We start from the raw sequence: 20,986 nt of genomic DNA, 5'->3' as shown, positions 1-20,986 counted from the left end.
GCAAAAGACATGTACTACAATGTTCATAGTAGACTTCTACTACTTCAAGCTGGAAATTACCCAAATGGCCATCAGTGTTAGAATGGGCAAATAAATTGTGATATATTCACACAATAGAATATTACACAGAACTGAGAATAAGAAATTACATTGACACAAGCAGTGTGGATGAATCTCACAAACTGAATGTTGAGCAAAAGAAGTGAAACACAAGAGTGCATACTTGGCGATTCTTTTTATATAAAGTACATACAAAGACAAAATCACTCATGCTTCAGGGCGTTACTATTAGCAAGAAAGGAGGTAGTAATTGAAAGGGTCCAGGAAGGGCTGTTAGGGTGCAAGTAATACTCTGTTTCTTGGTTTTAGGGCTGATTATACAGGTGTGCTCATTTGTTCAAATTCACTGAGCAATGAATTTATGACGTGGACACTTTCTTGTATGTATATTATATTGGAATACATTTTTAAAAAATCTTCAAGTATGTCCTGATTACCATTCATTTGGAAGCATCCGGCACTCATTGGCAGGTCATGTAGCTCTCCTCCTGCTTTTCTACTGATGCTGGCTTCTCAGTTATTTCCTTAAGACTCCTGATAGGAGGAAACTGCCTGTGGACTCTCTGATTGCCCCAGTGGATTATTTTGAATTCACTCCTTGGTCTCTGTTAGCATCTGTTTCAAGATTGCTTACTTTGTGCTTCATTTTTTTTTTCTCTTCTCTACTTGTTAATTTTTAAAAATGAATTATTCATTTGCTTCCATTTGTTTTTACCTTTGACAATTGTCAAGATGCTGTTTTTCCTGTGTTTTACCTCAGTTTTTCTTTTCTTTAAATTGGCATCTGTCTGTTCTCAGTCATTTCTCTGGCAATCAAGAAGGCCCTAGATCTGCCTCATGACTGACCATAGGTGCTGACTGTGGTACATCCAGGAGCTGAAGACCCTCGGCTATAGGAGTATATTATTTTCTCATCTAATGATGTACATATACTATCGCTTCTGGATTTCTGTGCTTGGGTTTCTCTTTGCTGCACCTGGAGCTATTAGGTATGGTGTGACCCACATTGAAATTCTGCTTAGAGCTCTCTGCGTGGCCACCATATGGCAACCAAACACACAGAGGCGCCTTTTCCCTGGGAAAGGGATGCAGGCAGATGGATACTTCTAGTGCTCCTTGCTTTAGTCTTACCAGTCATTTATTATCCCCTGATTACACCCTAGATCTGTCTTGTTTTAGTCACTTAATTTAAAACATGGCAAGTTTCCATAATTAATCTAGTTATTCTTCAAAGAAACAAGTATATCTTCATATAACATGTACAAAGATAATACACATATATACATAAGTGAATAGCAAAGGACAGTTCTTCATTTCAATATGCATTAATTATAATAAATGAAAAAGGAGTAATGGAGGTAGAAAATCAATATTTCACACACATTGTAGTAATAATGATTCAGCGAAGACTCATTCAGTTCAGTTCAGTTGCTCAGTCATGTCCGATTCTTTGCGACCACACGAACCGCAGCACGCCAGGCCTCCCTGTCCATTACCAACTCCCAGAGTTTACCCAAACTCATGTACATTGAGTCGGTGATGCCATCCAGCCATCTCATCTTCTGTCGTCCCCTTCTCCTCCTGCCCTCAACCTTTCCCAGCATCAGGGTCTTTTCAAATGAGTCAGCTCTTCGCATCAGGTGGCCAAAGTATTGGAGTTTCAGCTTCAACATCAGTCCTTCCAATGAATACCCAGGATTGATCTCCTTTAGGATGGGCTGGTTGGATCTCCTTGCAGTCCAAGGGACTCGCAAGAGTGTTCTCCAACACCACAGTTCAAAAGCACCAGTTCTTCTGCACTCAGTTTTCTATATAGTCCGACTCTCACATCCATACATGACTACTGGAAAACCATAGCCTTGATTAGACAGACCTTTGTTGACAACATAATGTTTCTGCTTTTTAATATGCTGTCTAGATTGGTCATAACTTTCCTTCCAAGAAGTAAGTGTCTTTTAATTTCATGGCTGCAATCACCATCTGCAGTGATTTTGGAGCCCCAAAAAATAAAGTCAGCCACTGTTTCCACTGTTTCCCTGTCTATTTGCCATGAAGTGATGGAACTGGATGCCATGATCTTAGTTTTCTGAATGTTGAGCTTTAAGCCAACTTTTTCACTCTCCTCTTTCACTTTCATTAAGAGGCTCTTTAGTTCTTCTTCACTTTCTGTCATAAGGGTGGTGTCATCTGCATATCTGAGGTTATTGATATTTCTCCCGGCAGTCTTGATTCCAGCTTGTGCTTCATCCAGTCTAGCATTTCTCATGATGTACTCTGCATATAAGTTAAATAAGCAGGGTGACAATATATAGCCTCGACGTACTCCTTTTCCTATTTGGAACCAGTCTGTTGTTCCATGTCCAGTTCTCACTGTTGCTTCCTGACCTGCATACAGGTTTCTCAGGAGGCAGTTCAGGTCATCTGGTATTCCCATCTCTTTCAGGATTTTCCACAGTTCATCGTGATCCACACAGTCAAAGGCTCTGGCATAGTCAATAAAGCAGAAATAGATGTTTTTCTGGAACTCTCTTGCTTTTTCGATGATCCAGCGGATGTTGGCAATTTGCTCTCTGGTTCCTCTGCCTTTTCTAAAACCAGCAAGACTCATTAATGGGTGCTAAAACTAGCAGGTGAAAATTTGACAGGGAACAGGATATTAGCATAATCCCACAGTATCTCCATAGAAAACACCTACTGATAAGAGAAAAAGTAAGTAACTTCATTATGATAGACACTAATCCAACCAAGCCATCAAAGTTCATATCACCAATAATGGGACAGATCCAACCTGTGCCTCCTGGTGTGATTTTCTGAAGGCAAAACATCACTTACATCATGTTCCTGCCAAAGATGCACAAACTGAGTCTAATCATGAGTAGCATTTGATAAAGCCAAATTGAGAAGATCTGATGTCATCAAAGTGCAGGAAAGTATTATAAAAGAAAAAAAGAAAAGGATTGAGAAGCTTTTTCAGGTAAAAGGAAATATTTGTTGAAATACTATTAGGAAATCCTTATGATAGATACAACTTGTTCTGAAATGGTTCAGGAAAAAAGATGAGAGAGAAGTGAAACAAATGCAATAAAATAGTACAATTGATGAATTCAAGTGTAGTTATACAAGAATTCTTTGAACTACTCTTTCAACTCTTCATAACGTTGATATTATTTCAAAATAAAAAGTTGAAAATGTGTCCCATATTTTTCTGATTTTTTTCCTATAAAATGAAGCAGGCATAAATTTAAAAAATACCAATAGTCCTTGTAAATGTATAAGAGCTCATCTGATTCCCGAATATGCCTCATGGTCCCTGGTCCTAACATCTGAGTCTCAGGCAGCACGTTGCTCTGAATCATCTCTACCAAACTTACGATGAGTGAACGTTCCCTGATAAGCTAGCTTCTAAGTGGGCACTTTCTGATTGCCTTCTCTGGTTTTGACCCTCATTACAAGATGTCCCTTTGAGAATCTCCTGTCATGTTCTTTGACTTTTGCTGGTCTTTGGCCTTCCTAAATTACTGTAGTTTCCCCCTGCCCACAAACACACCCAGGCATCCGGTTCATGAGCTCTTCAGCACCTTCCAGCGATCCCTCATTAAGTGCCCACGGTCCTCATGAGGCCAGGACTCTGTTCCTCCCTTGTCCCCCACCATTTCCCTTCTGCATTTGAAATTTGTGCACCTAAGGAAGCGCTTACAGATTCCATATCCTGCAAGGAACTTACCCCACTCCCTTTCCATTTCATGGTACCTCAACATTTTTCAGTTTTCTATTGTGTTCCACACTTAGCTCTCTTCAACTTCTGTTCATGTCTTTTCTACACTTGAGCATCCTAACCTCTCTCCATGACAGCTAGTATTATGTTGACCACTTTTTTGCCGATGAAGTAGAAAAAACGTTAATCCCATCCAACTAGCAGACTCCAGGTTTATGTCATGATACATATGTAATTATATTTTATGTGCAAATAACTTATGTATAATCGTATATGTATATATCATTGCCTTCAACTGGTCTTCTAAGTATTTTTTCTTGCAACATAGCCAGAACTCAATCAATACTTTTTTTCTTCCCTTCCTATTAAAACAGGTTGGGCTCAGCAATGTAATGTGAAATTTATATGTATTTTGTAATCTTGTCCTTTACACAGTTCTACAGAAAGGATATATTGTGTATGTGTTTCAGAAATTCTCCTTTTGTGATTCTCATTGGAAGGCTGGAGGTAGCCAAGAAGATCAGATGTTTCCTCTCTCAGAACTTCTGAAGCTGGCCTGAGGTATGTGATCTAACGTGTGACCAGTCAGAGGCCTCTGGCAGGAATTTGGCTTGTATACCAGGCATCTTCAAAGAAACAAGGACAGGTGGACAGTCATCTAGAGTCCTGTGCTCAGGGGTCTACCCGATAGGGTTCTAACCAGACAATCCCCTGGCTCCACGTGTGTCCTCACACACTCAGTCTCCCTTGCTTTCTTTTCCAAACATGTGACTCCACACTCTCAGCTGATTCTGAGAGCTACCCTCTTTCCATTAGATCAGTTTCTGACCCCCAGTTTCTGAATATGGCATATGTTATTTGTTTGACAAGTCCTGTAGATATGAATACTTCAGTGAGGAATCTGATGTTCACACATGTTATCCTGTTATCAGGTACATGTCTAAGCCAGAATTTAAATTCCAGTTTACTGGCTTCAAAACCATTTTCTATAAAAATAAAATAAAATAAATTATAATACAAAGTGTTTTAAAAACATGTTTTTATTTTATCAATATTTTCAAATTTGTGAGCCACTCATTAATATGCTGAACATAGGGGGAACAGTAGCCATGTTCTACAGCTAAACTCCAACTGCTGCATTCTTTGTTACCTCTCCACAAACTGAATTGGTTGCTTTGGGGGCATATGCCAGTGTGGTTTCTCTTATGCCTATAGAAAAAAAAAAAAATCATTCTCTTAGTTTTTCCTCTGGGTGACCTTGGAGATGTTGCATGTTATTCTGTAGCCACGAATCTTTCTGCAAGAGGATAAAGGTGTTTCATGGTGGAGATCCACTAATGGGCAGGCCTACCTTGATATTTTGACACTAACCTTTGTGAGGTGGGTTTTTTTTTCCCCCATTCAGAAAATGTCATTAGTATCAGAAAAAAAGGAAATTGCCTTAAAATGTATTTGATCAAAAAACTGTGCTGTGTGTGTTCTTCTTTTTGTGTGAGGGTTTGTGTAGGTGTTTCTGGCCCAAACACATTTGACATTCTGATAACCTGCAGGATTGGAAGTGCTGCTTCTGAAAGAGATGCATTGTGGAATGCAAAGAATGCCCTATTCAGGTCTTAAGTAGCACCATCTGTGTGTCTCTTAAAACGTGGGCGCCTTGAAAAGCTTTGTCCCTGAGAGAAAACTTGGCTTCCCACATACTGCCTAACAGCAGTGATGCTGCATGAGGCGTTTTCGCTCGTGCCTTCAATGTGGACCTTTGAGGGGCTGCCTTGGGGAGGAGGCGAGTTCCATCTACTTGCTGAAATCTTGGGAATAAGAATTTACTGCCTGATAAAGAAGGCAAAATCCCAGCTGTCAAGCATGGTTTCCAAATTAAAGTGGACAGGGCCCTTCTTCGTTTGCATATAAATAGGTCAAAATAATCACCGACAGGCAGGAAGAGTTCCTACAAGGCCAGAGCTGAGAATATTTTTTAATCCATCTTGTCTTCTTTAGTCCTTTAGAATATGATGCGAGTCGGAGGAGACTAGATGGAGAAGTTGAATGTTATTCTAGGAATTGTCCCAGATCTTCCCCGGGTGCCTCTACTACTACGTTACTCATAATAGTTTTCATTTGTGATTTAAGACTTTTCAATAATAAATATGTATTTCAACCAACCATGTATCACAGCCAAATCTCCAAATGTAATACATTTAAAATTTATTTTAAAATAACATATACATAGGTATTGATATTTATAAAGTGTAATTATAATTAACATACCTTTTTCTATTTTGAAAATGCAATTCCTTATTAAAATCATTTAGTAGCCCCTAAAGCCTAAGGATCAAAGATAATATGTGATATTTATTGTACTGATTCCTGTTTTTTAGTTTGAAAATCTGTAGGTATTCCCAGCGCATATTTAATACCACCAACTTTCCTAAATGTAAATTTAGGAAACAGAATCTAACCACCCTGAAGGAAGAAGGCTAGTCACTTTCAACTTGTGACAGCAAGATCCTTGGTAGAATTTACACGATTATAAATCTCTGTTTTGTTCTTAGGACATAGTAAATTCTCTCCTTTTGTCTGAGTTTTAGATTAAAAATACTCAGAGCAATTCTTCCTTGATTAATCCCAAGGGCTTCCAGTCTCTGTTTGCACACTGGGTTGGAATCCCTCAGTGAGGGCTGCTCCCTCAAAGTTGGCCTGCCCTCCCAATTAGAGCCCTGAGCTTCCCCAGGCACATGGTGTCTGTATTGTTCCTGTCTTTTGAAGCGTTGCACAGTATTTAGTGGGGTACTTAGCACACAGCAGGCGCACCATGTTGCCAATGACCAGCATTTACACACTTCCACACTGACTGGCAAATGGAAAGCTGTCATATAGCTTCATTTTGCGGTTCTTGCTCAGTCTGGAAATTTATTTGACCCATCAACCTTGAATGTTCACTCCTTAAGTCTCCAGCAACAGATTTCCTAGATTATAAGCTTTGTCCTTTGGGGCAAATTACTCTAGACCTCAGTCTGCTTGCCCAGAAAACGAGGGAGTTTACAGACTGATTTCTAAGAACTCTCTTAGATGAAAATTCTGGGATTTTGTGATACTCAGTGGCCTACCCAGTAGCCATCTGAGCCTAGTTGTGTTGGCATGTTGAATTTATCAAGTCCAAATGCATTTTCCCTGCAACCACTCTCATTCTTGTCCTTATTTCCTTTGATGGAATTGAAAGTTTTTCCCTCTTTGAAGTCTTCTTCTCTCTGAGTTCATATCCAGTCAGATATATGGTTGTCCAGCTTCTAACTGCACTGTCTTTCCAGTTATACACAATGCCCATCGTATAACTGTTATCTCAATTGATACTTTTTCCATAAAGCATTCTGAATCTTCTAATCAGAAGGTCTGACTCGGATGCAATCATGATTTCTTTTGAATTGCTACAATATTTTATTCTATTATTATCTGTATTATGGGTATTTGTATACTTATCGCTCTTAAAAACTTTTAAACACCCTATGTCTTACAATTGTGTTATACTCAAACCGACATGGGTTTGAACCTCTGCTCTGCTACTAATAAATGTGACCTTGGGCCGCCTCCTCAATGTTCCAAGTCTCTGTTTCTTCATCTGTAAAATGGGTACACTGAAACCTGCCTCACACAGCTCTTGAGAGGCTTCAGTGCAGCAGTGTGCTTGCATAAAAGATATTGTTATTTGCTCCCTATTCTTGATCCCCTCAACACACAATGTTTCTCCAGAATCTTGGAAATTTTATCAAAAAATATATTTGAGGTAGCTTATTCCTCATCTTTATTTCAGAAGGGTGGACACTGGCTTGTCCATGGTCACATTGCTAGAGCTAGAACCTGGGGCCCCTATTTCCTATTTGTATCAAACTACTGCTGAGTCTCTAAAGGTCCCTGGGTTTAGAGGTGCATGAAACCTCATTGTAGTTTCTGAAAGTTTCTCCTTATGTTACAGTGAATGACTAGTAGCTTTCATTTTTCTTCATTCCTCTGAAATTCCAGTACTGAAATGTTTCCACTTAGTTCAGCAGAATCCAGCAAAGCATATCAGAAACAGAGAAAACTGCACTTTTGGGTTCAGTCTGTAACTGATTTTGAAGAACCATAAAGTGCTAGTGTGAAACAGCCAGTTCCCCATTTCCCTGAAGATGTTTCCTACCTCAATGACAGGCAGCTGGTGTTATAAAATGAGGGGACTAAGACCAGCCACTTAAAGGATGGCCACTACATTGTTTTTCTGGGGTAGAAGAAACGGGAATGACTTAACATCAAAGAGTACCCTGCCAGCAGCAAGAGCGCCTGAGAAGGAAGCCTGTGAACACTGCAGTTCTGCTTGTTAGTTTTATTATATGGCACATAGCTTGCATGACTTGTACCCCAGGTGTGTCCCTGAGCTGCAAGGCTTCTTAGTCATGTAACAGCAAACTTTTATTTCCAACACAAGAAGTGAAGGCATTTGGGTGTCACCAATTAGGTATTACCAGGTCATGTCCAAACTTGCCATTTTAGTAAAGCCCTTTGGGGCCGAGAAGTTTGCTCAGAATAAAAGCCCTGAAATTGCAAGTTCTTTGGAAGATGCACCCTCTGCCTGCTGTTCTTGGGATTTTTCTCTTCATGGGACTTAGCATGGTGCCCAGAAAACCAGGGTGGCACTGGGCTAAATGCTCTCTTGAAGACCTTGTGTGTCCACGTTTGTTGTTGTAGACAAGGCGGTATTTAGGTCTTTTCTTTCAGTTTCATTTCAGCTCATTCTAGTGGGATTGACAATCTGGAATGAAAAAACATGCTCCATTGATTCTTTTGTTCCATTTTGAAAGCTGGCTGGGGTCCTGATAACTCTTCAGTCAGTGATCTTCCCCTAGAACCAGAGACACTTCCCTGGCATGCTTGGGCTGGAGGGATGTGTTGGCATCTCTGGCTCTTAAAACAGAGTGCAGATACTGGGCCTAGGGGTGAGATGGTGCAGGATGGTGCCTGGGCTAGTTTAGGTAATGCAACCGAACTGGGAAAGTAGCATCATGTTCCTCTTTTTTGAGGCCTTGTTGGCATCTCCAGTGACAAATGACTTCCCTCAGGTGTCTGTCGTCTCACCTTTGTCCTCTGTAGGTGAGGTGACTTCATCTTTAGAGTCCCAGGCTGCAGCAAAGGGATGAGAACGGACAGACCCTAAGGAAATAAATCTCGCCCTAGTTCTGCAATACGAACAGGTATCAGTGCTTCCAGAGAACACCTAATACAGAATAAATTTGGACTCATTCCAATATGCTTTTGTTGAACTTTACCATTTAACTTAACTCAATAAGCCTTTGTCTTCTCTTTGGAAAGAATGGGAAAGTATTCATACCTCATTACTGGTTCTATCTGATAGACAGTGGGTGTTCAAGAACTGTTAGTTTCCTTCCCACTCCTGACATGATTGAAACAATCATGGAAGGCTCAGCTTAACAGATTTTGGAAGATTTCCCATAACCACTTATTTTTAGATTGCTTTTCTTTTTTATTGTCTTTGCCTTTTTTTTTTTGCTTCAGTGCTATTTGATAACGTACTTATATTTTTACATGCTTTAAAATATTCTTTCAAATAGGAAATTTTGCTTTCATAATATACTATAGTTCCATTGTTCAGTGGCTCTGAATTCATTAATACCTACAGCCGGTGGGTTGAGAAAATTCTGGCTCCTTTACCTGGGGGTCAATTTTTGTTGTATCTCGTGTTATAGGGATATGGAGCTTAGACAGCTGCAGGCTTAGTGTGCTAGACAATGCAGTGGAACATAATAGGGACTGTAATCCATGTGGTGCTGCCCATAGTTTAGAGTTTCACTAAGACTGAGCATCTCGGTGTGGGGACTGCAAAACACCAACAGAATCACTTATGTTCATTTTTTAACGTTAGTTCTACGCACACATTAAATTGAAACAGTCTCCATGGATGAATCCTGGGAATCTGACTTTTCTTTTTAACAGCTAAGATGATTCTTGTGAAGAAAGTTTGGGAAACGGTATCCACTTCCTATTGAGGTATAAGAAATGAGGATTCATTTGTTAATTTCCTAAATTAATGATGTACCTGCCTTTGGCTAAAAAAAGAGGGTAGTGCCTGAGTCTCCAAGTACAGTGGGCTATGCCAGGCAAGAAACAAGAATTTACCTCATGAATTTAGTATGTTTTCCTGGCATTTCTGATTTATTGCAGAACTTTGGACAAAAGTGAAGACATTTACAATAGTACTTTAAATTTTTCAAAATGAACATATAATGGATCAGAATATATGTTGCACATGACCTAAATAAAAATGACTTCAATGAAATATAAAGCTTGTAGCAAGCTTCTGTAGCCTTCTCCCTAGAGTCCCTGGTATGGCCACTCACCCTCCTCCTGTTAGGATCGCTTTGCAGATCAAGACTAGGATCCTCTCTTGTAGGGGATTTGGATGGCAGCGTCAGGAGAAACAACAGCAAATGATCTTTTAAAATGTGCTTTAAACCTTTGTTAACAAAACACTCCAACAGTATTTCCATTCATCTCTTTTATTAGAAAAGCAAATACCAAGTCCATGACTCGATAACAGGTAGGTTTTTAAGAGTTAACTTCTCGAGTATGCCTGGGAGGCAGTGAGATTCCATCTGGTCCTGTCTGTCTTGTACACCTGTGGTATTCTCAGAGGCACCTGGGCTCCTGCGGATGATCCTGGAGCTGTGCGAGTCCTCATTTAAACAGAAAGCCTCTCCTCTCTTCAACTGGTAATCCTTCACCAAGTTTTTGGGATCTTCTAAATGACGTTAAATGATGGCCCTCCGTTCTGTAGTTGCTCAGTCATGTCCAACTCTTTGCAGCCCCATGGACTGTTGTCCAGCACACTCCTCTGTCCGTGAGATTCTCCAGGCAAGAATATTGGAATCGGTAGCCATCCCCTTCTCCAGGGGATCTTCCCGACCCAGGGATTGAACCTGGGTCTCCTGCATTGCAAGCAGATTCTTTTACCATCTTCACCATCTGAGCCATCAGGGAAGCCAACATTTTATTTAAAATGTAAATCTGATGTCGTTTTGCTTTCTTTCAGTTTCTATCACCCACACAGTAGAACTCAGACCACACACTATTACATATGTGCTGTGGCTCCACCCTTGCCTTTCCAGGCTCACTTTTCATCAGGGTCCCGTGATTGTCCCCATTCTAACTGTGCTAAGCCAATTGCAGAGCCTCACATATGTGCTTTCATGGCTCTTTACCACTGCACATGCTGTTCCCCACTTGGTGTACCTTTCTTACCGATAAGCCCAAATTGCCTTCCCTCTGAAGTTTTTCAATGCCATCCTTCCACCTGTAGCTCTTAGAGGTAGTTCCTGCTCTCTTTTCCCCGTAATGACGTGAAAATGACTGTTTCACAGAAATAACCATTCTGTATTCTAAATATTTATTACTAAGTAATGCCTATGCTGCTCAAAGTGTCTTGAAGGCATTACTACATAGAATTCATCTTACTATCTTTAATAGCAAGCCCAAAGATTAGTATTTAATAGAAGACAAAAAATATTGATATAAGAAAAATTGAAATAAGCTAATTATGTTAAAGCTACACATACAAAGAAATAGAATTTCATCATGTCAAAAGATGAAGCAGACATGGTCTTTTGGAAGCAGACAAACTTATGTTTTAATTTTTTATTTTTGAGCACTAGTTTTGTGATTTGAGCAACTAAGCCTTTCTGAGATTTTTCCTCAAATTAGTTTTTTTTTAAAAAAATTATAATACATACTTTATAGGCTTATAGTGAAGATAAATAACATACTTTTTAAAAGTTAGTATTATATTTGACACAATAGTCAATAAAATGTTATTTCCTTCCTTCCCCTTTCCAAAGGCTTAAATAGAAAAAAAAAATGTTTATTTGTTTAATCCCAAGTCAACCAGAAAATTAAATTAAATGGAAACCCAAACCCCCAATTCTCTAAGCATTGTGGTTAATTGTTGTTGCTGTATATGTTTTGATAAACAACAAAGGCCCAAGGCCTCTGTTTGTGCTGATGTGGAGCTGTAGCTGCAAGTCCCCAACCGGTGTTCTTTATGATACACAAGAGCATCTTTATCCGCTGTCTAGAAAACTTCCCATATTTTCCATAATTTGGCCCAGATCCCAGAGCTCACAAGATAGGTACAATAATTAAGCCTGTCAGAAATCTGTAAGATTCAACTCTATCTGTGTAAAAATGACCTTGCACAGCTGGTCTGGTAACTGTGATACGCTGGGAAATTTCTCCATCCAACCATGTTTCTGAATCTACTTCCTGGGGACAGGAAGAGCCAGTCAGCATGGAATGACATTAATCTTGACCATGTGGGAACACCAAGTAGTTTAGAAGTTGGAAATTCTCCACACAGGCACTGAAATTATTTTGCTTATGGGCTAGCATAGGCTGTTTTGGCTTGTTTCATTTTTAAACAGAGAGACTTTGTTTTTCAAAAGGATATATGAATTTCCAAGGATTTCCTGACCATGTTAGTTCTCTTGATGGGGTTGGAAACTTGTGTGAGAACTTGCAACAAGTAGGACCCACTCCAAATAAGAGCTCTGGGCTCTGAGTCTTAGTTGGAAAGCTACACACTACAGTCCTTATGCATCCAGTGAGATGTAACTTGGTGAGATTGTTTGGAAATAATGGGCTCTTATTTTAAAGAAAAGACTGGGGAATATTTTTACAAATGAGGATTGTGAACAATCTAGACAAACTAAACTGTCAAAAATTTGCTAAAATTTAACTAAAGGAAATGAAGACTATGGGAATAGAAAGATATCCAAAAAGATAATTTAACTTGTTATTTTAGCCCAAATATTCTGATACTGACTTTTGGGCCTCATGGCAATTCTGGCCCAAATGAGATTGCTCACACTTTTCTGTGAGTTATTTGACAAATGGATGCCAACTGACACTATTCTGCTTTAAGAACGTGAGCCACAGTTGTAAGCTTCTACGGAGTGTCAGAAGCATGGTCCAAATGCCAGAAATCTTTGGTGTGCACTCAGAGCTGACTTCTCATGATGCAGCAGAAGTTACAACTTCATTTCAAAAAACCTTCTTTAATGGAGACTTATACAAGATATAGGGCTTCTCAGGTGGCACAGTAAATAATCCACCTGCCAATGCAGGAGACCCAGGAGATGAAGTTCAATCCCTGCATTGGGAAGATCCCCTGGAGAAGGAAATGGCAACCCACCCCAGTATTCTTTCCTGGAAAATTCCATGCTCAGAGGGGCATGGTGGGCTACAGACCATGGGGTCACAAAGAGTTGAACACGACTGAGCCACTGAGCACACACACACATACAAAATATGAGGACACTTCCTCCAAATTATGTACACTCAACCAGAAGTGAGAAAAGTGCTGCCAACTTGATTTATTCCTTAATGCAAAACCAAAGTGACTTGTTTCTTAACCATATGACCATGTCAGACATCGTGTTTTATTTATTTTTTTCTTATGATAATTTTTTCTACAGGGAACTGAGGAGTACATCCTGTTAAGAAAGTTTCATGTTTGCTTTGCCAATAATTCTCTTTGAGTTTAAATGTTATAATTAAAGTTGGAGAGAAAAGGAGAAAAAGTTAAATCAGCCTGCAAACTCTTTGCTGCTTTGACAGCTGACTCTTAAGAAAGGTTTCACTCACATGATGGCTAAGATATGGTGCCCCTGGTAACATATATACTGTTGATTCTGTTGGATCAGACAGTAGCATTTATCTCTCTCTTCAACTTACATTTGTAGCTGTTTGACATTTATAAAATCACTGTAACTAAGCTTGGAACTGAGGCTTGTATATGCCTGCCTCTCACTGTACCCTCTTCACCAACAGGAACATTTCTCCTATATTGATTTATTATAAAGTTATAATACATGTACAGAATGAAAATTAAATAGTTCAAAAATATTAAAACGAAGACATGAAAAACATCTCCTCCTTCCACTAACCATAGCCTTACTCATAAGAGGCAACGATTTTTTACTTTCTGATCTTGTTTTTTATGGTTATAGGCACAACACTAAATTACATATTTGAAACTTGATTTGTTAATTTGTCAATTTTAGATAATTATCTATTTACTCTCAAATATGAAATATGAAGAATCAAGTCCTTTTTCCATCTCTTGCGTTGTTGATCTGTTGCTAATTTGTTCCCCTTTCTTCTAGGGGTTGACTACAACTTTTAAGCAGTACATGTAAATGTTTCTTGATCCATCCCCTTAGACAGAATCCATTGACTTCACACTGTCTTAGATGAGGAATAAATGCATGAGTGTCTTCTACTTCTCCTCCTCCATTTCTCCCTCCCAACCTTCGATGGCTGTACCTTTGATTTCCCATTGCCAAAATTTATTTCTTGCATTCTTCTCTGTAACTGTAATGATGTTATCTACTTTAAATCGATTAAAAAACAATAAGCAATATTTACAATATATTTGTATTGCCAGAACCAAGTAGTATGATTATGCTAACAGAGAAAGAAATATAATACTATATTATTAAGTTCTTGATGTTCACCATCTCAAAGTCAAATGGAGTTTGTTTCTCTGTACTCTATAATTGGCACAAAAGCCATGTTAAGTTTTATTTAGCTTCATAGTTGGGCCATATTTTTCTTGCACACATTTCTGGTTTTTTCATACAAGAGAAGAACAACAGTTTACTGACCTATTCCACAGATGCTCATTAGCAAGTCCCTTGATTACAGCCCTTCCTCCTTTCTGGCTTCAGCATCAGCTGGACCTGCTGGGCACCTGCCAGGAAGGTAGCTGTCCCTCCCAGTGCCACCAACTCCTGCGCATCTTCAGAAGACAGTATTCTCTGTTGGGGTCTATTCATCAGTATGATTCTACCTGCTTTCTTCTAGAAGCTTATCAACATTTCTATTCTATTGGTGAATCTTATATTAGTCTAGATTCTCCAATAAGATACCTCTATCCAACCCATACCTCTCTGAAAGTGAGAAGTGAAAGTGTTGGTGGCTCAGTCGTGTCTGATTCCTTGCGACCCCACGGATTGTAGCCCATCAGGCTCCTCTGTCCGTGAGATTCTCCAGTTAAGAATACTGGAGTGGGTTGCCTTGCCCTCCTCCAGGGGGTCTTCCTGACCTAGGGATCGAACCTGGGTCTCCTACATTGCAGGCGGATTCTTTACTGTCTGAGCCACCAGGGAAGCCCTATACCCACCCCTCTATTCATTTTTTATGAGGAATTGATTCACAGGATTTTGGAGGTTGAGAAGTGCTAAGCTCTATAGTCAGCAATCTAGAGACCCAGAAGAACCAATGATGTAAGCTCCAGCTTGGATCCAGAGGTCTGAAAACCAGGAGAAGCAATAGTGTGAGGGCCAGTGCAAGTCCAAAGGCAAGAGGAGACCAGCAACTCAGCTTGGAAACAGGCAAAGAGAATTCTCTCTTAGTCTTTTGTTCTGTTGGTCTTCAGTGAATTGGAAGGGCGGTTACCTCTTATCAGGAAGGATAATCTTCTTGGTATACCAATTCACATGTTAACCTCACTCCAAAATGTACTCACAGACACACCCAGAATAATGTTGAACTAAATATTGGAGCACCTTGTGGCCCAGTCAAGTTGACACATAGAGTTCACATCACAGATCCCTTTCTCATTTTCAGTTCCTTTATGTCTTTTATGACATTTTTTGAGATTTAGGGGGAGAGATAAACACAGTTCACCTTTTTGAACCAGAATCACTGCTTGCTTCCTGGTGCTAGAATGGTAACTAGCATGAATATTTATTCTTCTGGATAAATGTCTGCTCATGTTCCGTCTGTTCCCCTTCCCTTTTGCACTCTCCCCTGCATTTCAGGGTCGGATGCCTAAAAAATGTGTTCCCCAAACTCTTTTTCTGACAGGATTCTATTAAGTTTTGCCAATAGAAAGCATTTCAGTGAAAATACAAGGACAGCCAAGAGGGTAGTCTTTCTGCTTCTGGTTCCAGTAGGAGCTGTGGTCAAAAAGTACCGGTGAACTGTGGGTGACCATGACCTCCAGCAGCCTTGATGGATCTGAGACCAGCAGGGGACAGCAGAGGGGAGGACAGATGACCACGGGCTCCAGCGCATTGGTGGCAGCCTCAGCAATAAATGCATTATTTCTGGACTCTGTAAAGTGCCCCCATTTTCCCCTCCACTCTACTACTCAGCCAAAATTTTTGCAACCAATTTTTTTTGTGTTTAGTTCATCTCTGTTTGAAATTTTCAGAGCACCTATGCTTTCCTAACTGGACCATGACTGATATACTAACTAACATTACATTTCATCTTTGAGATGATGCAATATATCTTTAAGTGACAGCCTCAGCTCAAAGGAATGATTCAGTGTAAAGGAAGATCACTCACTTTTATTTAATGTGAATTGTTTTCTACTCACAATAACTTAAAAGTAAATATTATTATCCTTATCTTATAGATGATAACACAGGGTTAGGTATGTTTACTTGACCCAAATTGTGCAGTACAAGCTGATGTCCAAATTAGAGACCACTCTTTCATCTGAGAAAATCATATGGATACTTGATAAAAATCCTAGCAAGTTGACTTGGCATATGAATAGCTAGCAGTCCCCTTAGTACTTAAATTTCCAAGATAAAATGAGAAGCAGGTCTAATCGCTTTATATTCTTGGATTTTGAAAAGGTGGTTGGGGGCTTCCCTGGTGGTCCAGTTGTTAAGACTCTGTGCTTCCACTGCAGGGGGCAGGGTTTGATGCCTGATCAGGGAAGTTCCACATGTTGTGAGGTGTGGCCAAAGGGAGAAAAAAAAGAAAAGATAGTTGGACTTTGATTAAAACAGTCCAGAATTCAGCAGAGCTCTACATTACTGACAGTTCAGGCAGTGGAAGTGCTGGTTATTCTAACAGTTTTTAGTCACAAACTAAACAGCATGGTTTATATTTCTATCCAATTTTTATGGATTCAAATAAAAAATTAAGGGAAAGGAGAAGAGGGAACCTCTTGCATATCATCACATGATAAGCACCACTGCATGTGATGAAATTAACAAACAAGGTTTCACCTGCTTGTAGATTTCAGGTAAAGTCAGCCTGAGACTTTCTTCACATTGTGTTAGGATGACATTTCCTAATCAGCTATCCTCTCACTGACATGGGAGGAAGAGGATCGGCTTTGGGAAGTTTAATTTCTCGGGAAGGTTTTTGGAAAAGTCACTCCAGGAAATTAACAAGCATATCTTCTGGTTCCCAGGATTTAATGTGACAGATTTTATACGCAGCCACATTCTCTGTGGACTGTAATGTGCCAACAAAGTTGTTCTTCAGTAAAGAGCTCTTATAAATGTGTAAAAGAATAACACACTTGAGACATTCGTATACCTGTACCTGCATCTGTTTCCTTCTATACACAGCCACATCACTCAGACCTAAGAGAAACTGAGCTCAGCTCAAGGAAGTAATGATTTTTTAATGCTTGCCTGGTTGCCTTTGCTGTTTCTCTGCTCCTTGACAATCTTTCCCTCAGAGGACTCGGGGAGCCTGAGTTAAGTAATTAGAAATGTGGAGTGAACAGCTACTGCTATACTCTGAAAAGAATGCTAAGCCCTAAGCACTGCTCTTGGGACTGACCTTGGAGCATCAAGACCTTTTACTTCCAAATACATAGTCTTAAAATAATCTTCCACCAGCTACCACTCTTTTTAAATTTTAATATGGCACTGTATGTGTTACTATTTGACTTAGAAAAAAAGGAAAAGTCCTTCTTCTGAGACCAGTAATAAAGTACTGATGATGTGTTTGCATTACAGGTATGCAAGCAACAGCCACTCACCAACAAGTGTTGTTTCCTATTGCCAACAGCATGAATTAATATACTCCCAGGCATCAATTGTGCCCCAGTGCATGTCCTGATGGTTTTTGTTTTGACAAAATAATCTAGCAAGAGATTAAGTCTCAGTGTGACTGTAGTTTTGAAGTTTCAATTACCCTTTGCAGAGCCATAGAATTATTGGTGTTAGAAATGGGAAGAATTCTAAAAGCAAACTTTGTTACTTTGGTAGTATTAGTTAAAAAAAAAAAATTAGAAAAAAGGACTCAATGTAAGGACCTTGTAAAGTAATGATGCATTTGCCAGGTGTGTTTCTGCATCCTTTTAAATTGAAGCAGGGACACTGAAGTTCAATATATGTCTGGATCAATACAATGAGGGTATCTGGCCCTCACTGAGTTTTCTCTAAGATCAGTGTAATAGTTCTTGTAATGGAAGTCTTAATTTGTTAGGCAAAACTCTTATTTGAAAAATAATGTGCTTAGTCTATAGCCATGTTTTTACAGAACTCTTTCCCAGTTATGATTAGTCAGGCCTATGTAAAATTTATTCCTTGCAAAGTATAAAATTCTTGCAAAAAGGTAATGGGAACAGACAATCATAAGTAGCTGAAGCACCAATATGACACACAGAATGGTAGAGCTGTACATTTCCTGAAAAATTACATATTACAGCACCTTCATTTTGCAGATGTACTAACAGAAGACCAGCAAGGTTAAGTGGTGATTCAGTATCACCCAACTTGTCATAGCAGCTTCTTTAAGCGTTTATGCCTTTGTATATTTCAAAATTAGTGCCTTATTTGTTGTTAGTTTAGGTAGTTCTTGAATTGGATGGAGGAAAAGTGTTTGAAACTTGAGATGGAGACACATGTGGACTCTGAGTGGAGGACTGTCAAATGCAGAGTGAGTCCTGGATACTAGTCAGCATCCATCTTGTTCCTAACTGCTTCTGGCTGCCCATAAAAACACATGTTTAATTTATGAGAATTTAAGTTTGTAAACAATATGTCTTAATGTTCCTTATATCAGTACATGGAATGGAAGCTCGGAGCATGGCAAACAATTTCCTAATCCCAAATCAAGACATGTGCTATAAAGCGTATGAGAATATTTAAGGGTATAATAAGATTAATACCTCTGAAATCAGAACTTTCATTTTTCCATCGCTTATATTATCCTGTAATAATTAATTATCCTCAAAATATTAAAGACATGTAAGGGAATTTCCATATGAAACTGTGACACCTTAACATAGTTTTATCTTATTCTCATGACAATAATCTCTTTAGCTACAGCATGTAGGAGCTGTCAGCTGAATGTTGTTAGAATGTCTAGATCATCAAGCAAACTCCAATAAGAGTCTGTGAAAGTAATGCATGATTAATAAAGAAAGCATGTAAGAAAGCTGGAAATTCAGAGGGGAATAAGGGAAAAGTCTAGATGCTCCGCTTCATTTGGGGTGTGTGTGTATGTTTGAAGGAAGAATCTCCTTCACTTCTATTGTGTACTTACTTCAATTATCATCCACTAAAGAGAAGTACAAATCTTTAAACCTTAGTTTTAGAGCTGGAATATTTTCCCAGTCAAGTCTTTGGATTACCAGCCAAGATGCCTGGTTCTCAGATCTGTTCCCCAATGGACTGCAGGACAGGGAGATAGAAATGGATAAACTGGAAATAACTCTGTGCTTCTCTGAAGGTCATGGGGGGTAGAGTTCACTGTGAATTAAGTACTTGTAAGATGTGGGGAACACAGGCACCAGAGTGTGAATTGAAGTCCAAAATGTCACCTTCTTCCTTTGTGCTGAGTTGAGCTTGAGAGGGTAGGAAGAGGAGTGCTTTCTAACCTCAAAGGTATGTTCCTCCTCCACATCACATTCCAAGCCATGCAAAATTATCCCGGGTGTAATTTCCATAAAGCAAGGCCTTAGGTCTTTGACAATCGCAAGGAATGGGGTTCCCCTCTTCGTTGATGTCAGTAGGACCTTTTCTTGGTCCTGGACAACTTTGGTGAAAATGTGGCATTTGGCAGCTGTAGGACATAGCTTCTTTTCTGTCTCTAGCCTCTTTCCTTTCCTTTGCAAATTAATTTCTCCCTTTAGATAAGCGACAGAGCAGTTTGACGGATTTGGCTGAACACAAATTGAAGCAAACAGTGGGAAAGTTAGAAAATTGGACAGAGAACATAAGAGCCTTTGGGGAACCGTCCCCCTGCCCCCGACACACACACACAAATATCTCTGCAGGAAATAGCACTTCAGCAAACTCCACAGTGAGTTCGTGTGTATCTTCCTCTGTCACTTCATCTTATTTGGATATTGGAGAGAGAGTGTATGTATAATGTCAATTCTGTTTCTTTCTGTCTGAGGTAGGTACAAGGAATGAGTTTCAACACGTAAATTGGAAAGTGTTTAGGATAGGGAAAGGTAGGGAAAGTCAATCAATCAATTTATTATGTAATCATCTCTAAATCAGAAATGAAAACCAACAGACTTTCTGAGTACTCTAAAATGCAAGCTAATTTCTTAAAAAATATTTTTTGGATCATGTCAAACAAAGACTAATAAGATGAAATGTAATGTTCAGTTTTTCTCCCAAGATGGATCTGTTGTCATGGATTGGAGCAAAGGCAGTTCAAGTTGCCCCACGCTAGCTGCTGTGGAGCGATTCCTCCTTCTCCCAGCATGTCTGTCTAACGGTTGTAAGGTTGCTTGTTAAACTCAGGAGCATATCGAGGATCTAACGTAAGGCCATCAACCTCCTAGCATTGTTGGTTTGGAATTATACACTGATGAAACTGAAACCATGGGAACTTCACAAAATTGTGTCTAATTTTCACTTGCAGTTTGAAAGTGATCTCCTCTCTCTCTCTGTCTTCCCCTTATCAATAGACACATACATTGGGTACTTTTATTGTTTAACCCTTGGAGTAAGTGATTTTGGTTTTTGCCATAGTGTTCTTATTCTCCTGAAGCTTCTTTTAGGCCAGCAAGATATTAAGGCTGTTTGATGGATGACATGTCAGAGAAGAGGTACTTGGCTAACTCATTCCTTATTACTGCTGGAATGTGACAAGCTTCAGTTTCATTCAACAGAGTTTACACAGCTGTGCATAAGACACTGTAAGAGGCCTTGGAGTTCAATCACTCAGCAAAATCAATCAATCAACAAATACCTATTGGACATCAACTTTGTTGGTAGAACAAGGTATCTAGAGTTGAGATTTAGATAGATTACTAATCCACAGAGAAAGAATTTAAAGCCAAAAATTTTTAATATTTATAAAATATTGTATTTAATTATTTAGGAGATAGTCATAGAAGCAGGCTGTTATGAAAAAGTCTGTGTAAAACTGGGTTTGTTTTGGAGAGCAGGAGAC

At 39.3% G+C, this 20,986-nt stretch overlaps 1 protein-coding gene across 16 annotated transcripts in view; it reads left to right on the top strand.

The window, feature by feature from the left end:
• The window catches only part of LOC145542948 (uncharacterized), a 564,353-nt gene that overhangs the window by 325,081 nt on the left and 218,286 nt on the right, over positions 1-20,986 (top strand). For all 16 annotated transcript variants that reach the window (XR_014080291.1, XR_014080298.1, XR_014080299.1 and 13 more), the window contains one exon: positions 4,246-4,336. The gene's annotated coding sequence lies outside the window, so the exon portion shown is untranslated. The remainder of the gene's footprint in view (positions 1-4,245; positions 4,337-20,986) is intronic.

This window comes from Giraffa tippelskirchi, chromosome 3, assembly GCF_054371585.1.
Source record: "Giraffa tippelskirchi isolate mGirTip1 chromosome 3, T2T-mGirTip1v1.2.pri, whole genome shotgun sequence".
NCBI classification, from domain to species: domain Eukaryota; kingdom Metazoa; phylum Chordata; class Mammalia; order Artiodactyla; family Giraffidae; genus Giraffa; species Giraffa tippelskirchi.
Note: the sequence above shows the minus strand (reverse complement) of the source record. Positions and strands in the feature narration are given on the sequence as shown.